General features: G+C 41.5%; 1 long non-coding RNA gene across 1 annotated transcript in view; it reads right to left on the reverse strand.

Moving 5' to 3' along the window:
* The window catches only part of LOC108446146, an 83,121-nt gene that overhangs the window by 69,428 nt on the left and 4,312 nt on the right, over positions 1-9,381 (reverse strand). The gene's annotated exons all lie outside the window — the stretch shown is intronic.

The following is a 9,381-nucleotide window of genomic DNA, read 5'->3' on the forward strand; positions in this document are numbered from 1 at the left end:
ACTCTTTCCGGATTTATCTAGCCTAAACAAGCTAATTACCTGCAAAAATTACCATGTCATACCCATCCCTCTTCCCAGCTCTTCTAATATATACAAATGGGATCTACCATGCTCTCATGTAACTAAAAATCAGCCCAAGGTACTGTGGCCACAACTAATTTTAATTTCAACAATTTAATTAGATGATTGTGCAGAGCAAATGAACATCCTTCTCTGGTTCCTGGTGGAGCATTATTCACATAAAACCACATCATTACAACCTGTAAGTATGAATTCAAGGACAGACACCATGACACAGAGTCTAATTATGGTCAGAGCTTGAAAACATTGTTAGAAATTGTTACCACTGCTGCACCTATTTTGTGACTACTTAGAAGATTTTACTTTCTAACATACAATAAATGCACCTGAGCTGCTCCTCCTGGTCACCTGAGTAACTACTTCTTTTGAGAGTACTATTTGTACCAGCCTTGCTGGTGTATCTTTTGTGAGGTCTCCACTAACTACAGTCAAATGATCAGACTTCAGCAGCAGACCCAGGAAGAGAATCCCAGATTTGTAAATGTTTCTGGCACTACATAGACAGATTTTCAAGTTAACAGCAGCAACTCCTGCACACAGATAGTGCAACTTCCCAGTAATAAAGACGTGCTGACTACTTGGTGTGAATTCCCACTGGCTGAAAACACAGACACAGTGTGGAGGTGAATGTTTACCACTGGGGGAGCAAACTGAGACTCTGGCTGACAGCAGAAAAATAAGAGGATTTCTTTAAACAGTTGTTTCTTAAAGTGAATATAGTGACAAGCTCACAGGACTGGTTAAACCTTCACAGAATGAGACAAAAGGATTGTCTAATAGCTGCCATTTTCAACCTTAACTGGCTTATTTCCTCAGTTGCCTTGGGAAGAGTGTCAGCGTGCAAAATGATATGTACAGGCATACTTGCTCTTCCTCTCCCTTCCAGAGGTATTCTTAGCAAACACCTGCTGCCACTGCTCCTGCCATTGAGAAGCAAGGATCATTTCAGACCCACTGGGCTTTTCATCCTTATGAATGCAGTCATACAACAGCAAAAATGCAGCAGTTGTGTAACAATTAATTGTATTTCACAACAGCTGGAGGGCAAAGAGGGTCTAAAAGGACAAACCACCAAACATTCCATGTCCCTTACTGTAACAGGCAAACACACTGTAAATGGAGTTGGTAGAGTTGGAACAGACCAGCTTGTAAGTCTGAGAGCACTGATCACAGCTGAACAAGTTTCTCTTAAGCCCTCCTTCAACGTTTCATTTCCATGCCTTCCTACAGGGCGACTGACTTAGAAGTATGCATTAATTTCATGCCAAAATATGTCTCTATCTAACTTCAAATCAGAGTCATGGGAAAAACTCCCACTGGCTTCAGCAGAGTTTGCTCAAGCCCTTCATCTATCCTAACCTGCTGCTGATAGCTATTTGTGTCCCTAAATGACCCAGATGTCCCAGATGATAGCACATGAACAGGATATCATACCGAACATAGCATGGAGCAATAACTTGACTGTTCCTAAACTATTCGGAGCTAGTAACTAGGAATGCAGAGATAAGCACAGCACACGGTGCTTTCACAAGGCTGTAAGGGAGCTCCATGGACTAGTGGGTACTGACCCCACTCCTTTGGGCCCTGTTGAAAACTCCATAGCCTGTGGATCCCTGTCTGATCCCCTTTGCTCTTGGAACCAGATATTGCTCCTCTGAAGTCAGTGCAGTGCTATGATTGCACAGGCATGGGAATGAGTTAATATTATCCATTTTCTCACTTACATGTTCTTATGCAGCAGTAAATAAAAGCTTGATGGGGCCTTTGTTTAGTGAAAAGGGAGCAAGATGACTGAAACTAATTGTAAGGTCAGAGCATGCACACAGGCTGATACTCCTGGTAGCAAATGTTAGCTCCTTCCCAAGCTACCCTGCAGTAACATCTGCATGTGTCTAGATACAAGCAAGGAAACAGTCTTCTATCATTACTATTTCAGAACAACAGAACTAACAAGACACAACTGCTGCTCAATTACAATTACTATTTTATAGCATTTTTATAGCAATTTATTTTATATCAAGATAAAAGCTCCCCCACTTCCCTAATATAATATTTAAGATTGAGATTTCGTGAATCAGATAACCTTAAATTTAGTTTTCAGAGCAATATCAACCCTGCCCAGCAAGGCTAGTCAGACAGCGGAATGTGGCAGACTGTAATTTTGGCAAATAATTTGACAGAGTAGTGTCATTTTGCCTTTCGCTTTAGGAATACACATACATGTGCCAATGGGAACACAAAAGCAGAACTGAAAGGAGAATTCTTTATTACAACTGTTTGAAAAACTTGATTTATATCACTAATTAACTGATAGTTATTCTTTACAAGCTCTGTTCCAGTACTTTCCATCAAATATATCTGCCTTTAGGTATTTAGTACATAATTGCTTCCCCATAACAGTAGGCAGTTCTAGCAGTCTTGCAGTTCCAGCAGTCTTACAGTTCTAGCAGTCTAGCAGTTCTTACTCCTCTGTGTTTTAATCACTTAGCCATCACTGGGGTCTTTAATATAGAACACAGTGATTTTAAAAATGTCTCAGTCACATTGTAGTTACAGTGCAAGCACACTGCGCGGTGGAACAGCATAGTCATGAGCCCTCCCCACTCCTCTGCTGGGCCAGGAAACGTGTTACTGAAATCCGTGCTACTTATTGCCCTGAAACTGTCCTGGAGTTCCACCTCCACCAATATCTTGTAGCTAAAAATTGAGCTCTCGCCTCACCCCGAAGAGGTCGCTAATTAAAATCGGTATTTTTAGGCTCTGGGTATACTCAGATACACTGCAATTGATACTATAAATATTTTGGGGTTTTATTTTCTTACACAATTAGTCTCTAGAAAAAGGACAGAAATTTCACCTTCACTGTAATGACAGCCCAACTTATGAAAATATCTACTGGATATAAAACAGAGGAAAGAATAAATCAAAAGGCATTCAGTGACTTCAGTAGCCTTTCAACTGCATTAGTGGGTGATGGCAGAAACAACAAACAATTGCAAAGCAGCAACCGAGTAGCTGAATTTACTGCATCAGCTCCAACTACATTTTAAAGACAATTTTATTTTCCCACTTTTTGCCTTCACTTCTTATTTTCCCTCCAAGCAAAGAAAGCGTTTGCTGCAATTTTAGCCAAGGCTAGAGAGATGCTTTAGGGAAGAGTGGATGAGAGTATTTGCAATTTCATCAAGTTCCTAACAGCTCAAGCGAGAAACATTGGAGTTATAGATACTTCAGTGCTCTGGGTTTTCTCCAGCAGACCAAGCAGACAGAGACATCAGGGGAAATTTCCTGTTCCCTCATGGCTCTGCACAACATTTTCTCACCACCTCTTCAACATGTCCTGATGTTGTGTACCTGGTGTGCAAAGTACAGAAGGCACAACTAAGTTATCTTCTGGCTTGGAAAGGAACTAGAAAGGACTACAGAAGGCTACAAAAAATGCAAAAATGCTGGAAATCAATTCAACATTGATTGGAAGAGGAAAATCACACTACTTCACCATTTCTGCGACCCATAGTTCAATAAGGCAAATGGAAAAATGCTTTGTTCAATACACTGTTCAATACATTGCTTGCATTACTGGCTTACCCAGCTGTATGATACCCAGACATTTTCTTGCTGCTGGTGTATTCACTTTCATAAGACTTCTTACAGAAAAAGGCTACAGCTGTTAAAAGTGTTTTATAGGTGGGGAATGGAGAAACTTAGATCACTTGACAGCTAAGAATACAGGTCTTTGAAACCTGGACTAATGCTTAAATTATTGTATCTTCCTTCCCTTTCCATCCGTCATTCCAGTTGTTAAGCGTCCACTGTGACACAGACTAGCCCAAGAAATGCATTAGGATTTTGATCTGTGTACTTCTGCTTTTTTTCATTGTCCTAAACTTATCAAATATCAAAATAAACTTGAGTAAAAAGGGTCCACTGGGTAGAAAATTTCGATGCAAAGTCTTTGACACTGGAACTCATTTTCTGCCATGGACCTTGTTTGTATGCATTGCATTCAGTGAGGTTTTGTGTGCCCTCCAGGAAGGCTGACCTGCTCTCTAACGACAAAAGATGCAGTAAAGAGAACTAAAAAAGAAAATATTTTGAAATTCACAATAATCAATTAGGATGCCCTTGATAGCCATTCTAGGCAGTAGGAAGTGCATTTTGCTTCACTGTAGTTTTGCAGAGAAGATAGGTGCTTTTATAGGGATGAATACATAAATATTTCAGATGATAAGCTGCTTACTTTGTGGACTTCAATTTTCCTAGTGCAAGCAAGAAAGCTGCTCTCAACCTTTAGCTTTTGTCTGTCATTCAGAAATATGTAAGCCCTGGACTGGAGCAGGTCTGGTCTCATTACAGGGAAGAAAGTGAGGTGGGGTTGCCACAGTCAAGCACAGCAATTTGCTGTGGGAGAGTTAAGCTATATTCCTTTTCCTGCATGTAGGTTACTGAGCTACCCAGGTCTTTGTTGTTCTATATAAAACCAGAATAATGTGCATTTATCTGCACCCAGACTAATCTGTAACATTGTTTTAAGTCACATGAGCTAGAAGAGAGATTTCGATAAATTCAGTAGCATTACTCTAAACTGGTTACAACTTTGCTAAAGTATTATAGCTTTAAGGGAGACAAAATTTAGTGACTATTTAGTGAGTTCATGTAATTGTAGGTTTATGAAAGGTGGAGAAACATCAACATCACGAAGAAGCAACATCGAAACTCTTTGTTCAGCTCTTAACCAGAGAGGGAAACTGGCAGTCAGGCAGTCAAAGTTTCCCTTTCAGAACACCAGCCACTGCATCAGCTGAATTATCTATTTGGAGACCTCTACCCCATCCCCTCACCTGACTTTTTCCCCCTCCTCTGCTAGGTCCTTGGGAGATACTATATTGGGACACTATTTTTTACCAGGGCAGCCATCTCTGTGACATCTATTTGCAGAAGATGTCCTAGAGGAGGGTGCAGGTGCAGATGTGGAAATCCCTTGCTTTCACTGCTGCCTAGAAAAATGTTTTCTGAATTCTATTCAGAAATAGGCAAATGAAATCAATTCAGGCTAATCTAGGAATATGCTGGTAGCCCACTATCACTTTACACTCCACTGAAGTGGAGCTCAAGCCCAACTCCAGACATGAATGTACAGAAAGGTACTATACACCTCCATATAGTCAGCCCATCTAGCCCCATAAAAGTTGTTTCAGCTCAGAAGATCTGAGAAACTCCAGAATCATTCATATCTGCTTGGGAAGCTGTCGGACTTGAGCAAAAATGTTAAGTGTATCTGAATAAATTTAATCTGAAGCTATCATATGTACTGTTGCCAATAAAGAATTCCACAGCCATGTCTGTTGAGGAACTAGAAAAAAAAGAAAATGATCCATCTTTCAGGCCAGTTTCCTCCAGCCCCTTAGAGCTAGCACGTATGGCAGAAACCAGTAGAAAGGACATAACCAGTTTATTACAATCTCAAATCTAGTCTTTGTCTAGGATATAAATTTCATCTCCCAATGACTATAATGCAGCCTTTTGGAGCTAGTTGGTATGATAAACATATTCTGCTTAAGTAGTTCCAAGCCATTTGTTTCTTCTACAGGCATAACTATTTCAGATGGAAGTGTGTTCTCTCTCTTTTTTCCCCCTCCACATACTGAAATGGTTGTATTGGCATCATACACCTTTATACAAATATAATCTTCATTCACAGTAGAGATCACAGAGCTTTAACTCCAGGATATTTAAAGCCACTGCAATTTCTCTATGTAGACAAACCACATAATTTCCAACACTTGGAGATTCCTCTATCAGAGTTCTTGCTATTTGGCTTGTCAGAGTTTTGGAGAGCTTCCCAAAACTCGCTGACATGAAATATTGTCACAACATGCAGGATCCTTTCCTACAGTCCCACTTCAGAAAAGCAGGCAGAAGTTACACCCAGGAGCCACTGGCCTTCAAAGCCTACAGCCCTTTTGCTTCTCTTCCACATAGCTGACCTTGAGCTGTACTTGCTCCAGCTATTCTCACCCTCTCTTCTTTCGCTGAAGAGTTTGTTCTGTCCTGTCTGATGTTCCTGAGTCACTATCCATGTCTTAAGATACATCTCTGAGTGTCTCATGTGCAAGTAAAATGACAGAAATAAAAAGCTCCACTCTTAATAACTCTTCTTAGCAAAAAAGATCCAAACTCTGCCCTTCCATGACCCTCTTACAGGCTTGTGTCTTCTCTGTCATGAGCAGCTGGAATTCATTGCATCAGGTTTCAAAGATCTGACTGCTTGTGGAGGATGCTAAAATATCCTCTCATCAGGGAAATACCCTACTCTGCAGTGCTATCCATTATTTTGGAACAGATGGTGAGTCTAGTTCCAATAGCTCAAAATTGCTCCCACAAGCTCTGATCCTTTAGCCCTGGCCCTACAAATGTCACTTCTACTCCCTCCATCTACTGAGGAATCCTTTCCACAGCCTCAAGGAGGAGCTTGGCTGGGACAAAAGCTGAAGGCAGGTGGGTAGTCAATGACTTGGGATGAGCCCAGAAGCATCTGCTCCTGCCAGCTCTTTGAAGCCATGGGGATGATGTGTGACCCACAGCCACCTCATCCCACAGCAGCCAGAGGAGCAACAGTTTGTGCCACATTCCTTCACTTTTCAGCTGGGACTTACCTTATGAATCTTCCCTATTTTATTGCCACAAGGTGACAGCAAGGACAAGGATAGTGTCAGCTGAACAGCTCCAAAGACAGGAAAACACCTCTGTGCATCGCCTCAGGTGATTACAGAAAAGATCTATAGATAAAAAACCCCAAACTTTTCTTGATTCCTGGTATAAAACTAACATTCCTATTGTTTCTCTTCTTTTCTTTTTTTTTTTTTTCTGTGTAAAACTAATCACTCTTATCAGTGTCTCCTTGAAATGCTCAACCTCTTCATCTGGTTTTGTCAGACCCGGACCTGAAAAAATCCAAACAAGCCTAACATGATGTAGAATGTGTTGTAGAGCTCATCCTATTCAAAAGTTTTGGGCTAAAGAAAGAGGAATCCCATAAGAGCAGAAAGTAAGAGTATGATGTGCCCCAATAGAAGCCTGAGCACAGAGGTGCACTGGGACCTCAAGGCCTTCAGAGTCAGAAAATCACAGGTTCTGCCCTCTATAATGAAACAACACCTGTTGAAAATAGAGCCTTGAGAATTTGATACAAGAGTTTATTGAGTGCCACGACAGCCTCCAGAAATGCTCCACAAAGATGTCTCACAGGGCACTGTATCAGGCTCTGAGGACAGCACTGACTGACCCTGCACCGGGCACTTTAACTTCAGCCAACAAGCCACATTTGGGAAAAGCATCATCTTTGGGGATATAATAAAGGCACTGCTTTCAAAACAAGAAACCTAACAGCTGTAGAACTAATTGCAGGCATAGCAAAAATTGCTTAGGAGTCTAATTTTACATGTAAATGGCAATTAAGCTCTTAGATAATTTGGGTTAGAAAATCTCACAGTGGACCATCTGGAACGTGCAGGAGCAGTAGTCCTGGTCACACACCACAGGCTTTTTTGTTCTCCTGTAGGAGCTCAACTGTCTGGGAGCAGGGTGTCTCTTGCTACTCTGTAAGGAGCAGCTGCCCATGACGTCACATTTCAGTGATGACCTCATGCTGGCTCTGTACCAGTAATTTCTTGGAGACTATTCCCATTTTACCACATTGTAGAGAGGAGAATCTGGCTCACTGAGATGCATGTGTGAGAACTTGCAGCTAGGAGAAGATGCCACCATGCCCTGCCCCTGCATCTCCTACGCCTGAGAGACGAGCACTGAAGAGAAATACCTGCCAAAGAGCCTCCACCTCACATCACGCACCATAATAAAAAATACTGGTATTTTATTTATGTTGCCAAATTAACAGAAATGATCATCGAAAATCTATCTTGGCAGTGTCTAATAACGAGCTTTTTTAGAGGCCTATATTTTTTGCCATAGCTGCAACTCTTCAAAAATGTAATGCTTTGTTTTGACTTGACTGAGGGCTGGGGTGGATAGGTGGGTGGTCTGGAATCCATATGGGCCACTTTAAGTACCTTAGTCACACCAGAAGCTTCAAGTTACCACAGCATCTGCTCTGTTTTTCCTGTTAACAATGATAGAACCTTAAACTGAAAATAAAAAATAAAAATTTCCAGTTTAATTCATTACAAACCAGTTTTACACAGCATTTTGCTTTCTAGAGATACTCAGCTTATGAGGTGTTTGCTGCCTGGTAACTGGTTTCTCTGACTGAGATTTTAGAAATAAATAGCTCAGCATGTTTCTTTTAGTTATTCTCTCACTGACTTGAAATAATACTTTGCTTATTTATTCCACTTTCCTGTGGTCCTGCTTGTTCATTCTTTTTGAGTTCCATTTATCAGTATTTGGACAGGACGCCTCAAAGGGAACCCTGCTCAGGTGTTGATCCAATGCTCTCACATGGTATCTTGCAGCTTTACATGCCTGAAGCTGCCTTCTGATGCTCTGTAAAAGCGACGACAGAGCAGCTCTTTAAAAACGCCTTTTACAGAGTGTCACTATTGAAAATGGTGTACCTAAATAAAAATCCCTAGTACTTCCTCCCACCACGAATGTCCTAGCAGCATCTGCTTGACAGTTTTCTATTTCCTGAAGCAATTTGGTCTGTCATGGTGTCACACAGTACCCAACAGCTGCTGTCAACCAAGAAGTAGCTTCAGATCCACAGTGGGTGAAGTTTCTTCTGGGCAGCCCTGGAATCTCCACATTCTTGCAGCCCTGGAGGGGGTTTCCTGTCCTACAGGATGCATCACTTCCTTTTGATTACTGCTGTCAAGCTTTTGCCAGGCAGGTAGCATTTTAAGACTCCAGAATTGCACAAACACCATTTGGGAATGTTTGAGAACAAAAAAATGATTTACTTGGGTACAGTACAGCCACATTATTCATGCAAATCCACTGCCAAGGGAGTCTTGTCATAATATACCATCTATTTAGGAAAAAAGGAAAAAAAGTCCGCCCTTCTCATAAGTGGTGGGACATCATAAATCCTGGGTTCCAAGAGCTTTGGCCCTCCACCATCTGCTGATTTCATCACGCCTTCTCTCTCTCTACTGAGACTTCTGTATTCCTGCCAAGCGTTGTTTCTGTGTCCTCTCCAGGCTTGGATAACTGCACTCCTCCCTCTTTTTCAGGCCACCCCTATGCTCTCTGTGGTGCCAACTCTCAAGTGCACCAAGGTGGGCCAGAAAAACACCAGAAATGCCAGAAAATGGGCCCAGATAGGCACCAACGTGGAAAGAG

The sequence above is a fragment of the Corvus brachyrhynchos genome, unplaced genomic scaffold (genome assembly GCF_000691975.1).
Source record: "Corvus brachyrhynchos isolate BGI_N302 unplaced genomic scaffold, ASM69197v1 scaffold3, whole genome shotgun sequence".
Lineage (NCBI taxonomy): Eukaryota > Metazoa > Chordata > Aves > Passeriformes > Corvidae > Corvus > Corvus brachyrhynchos.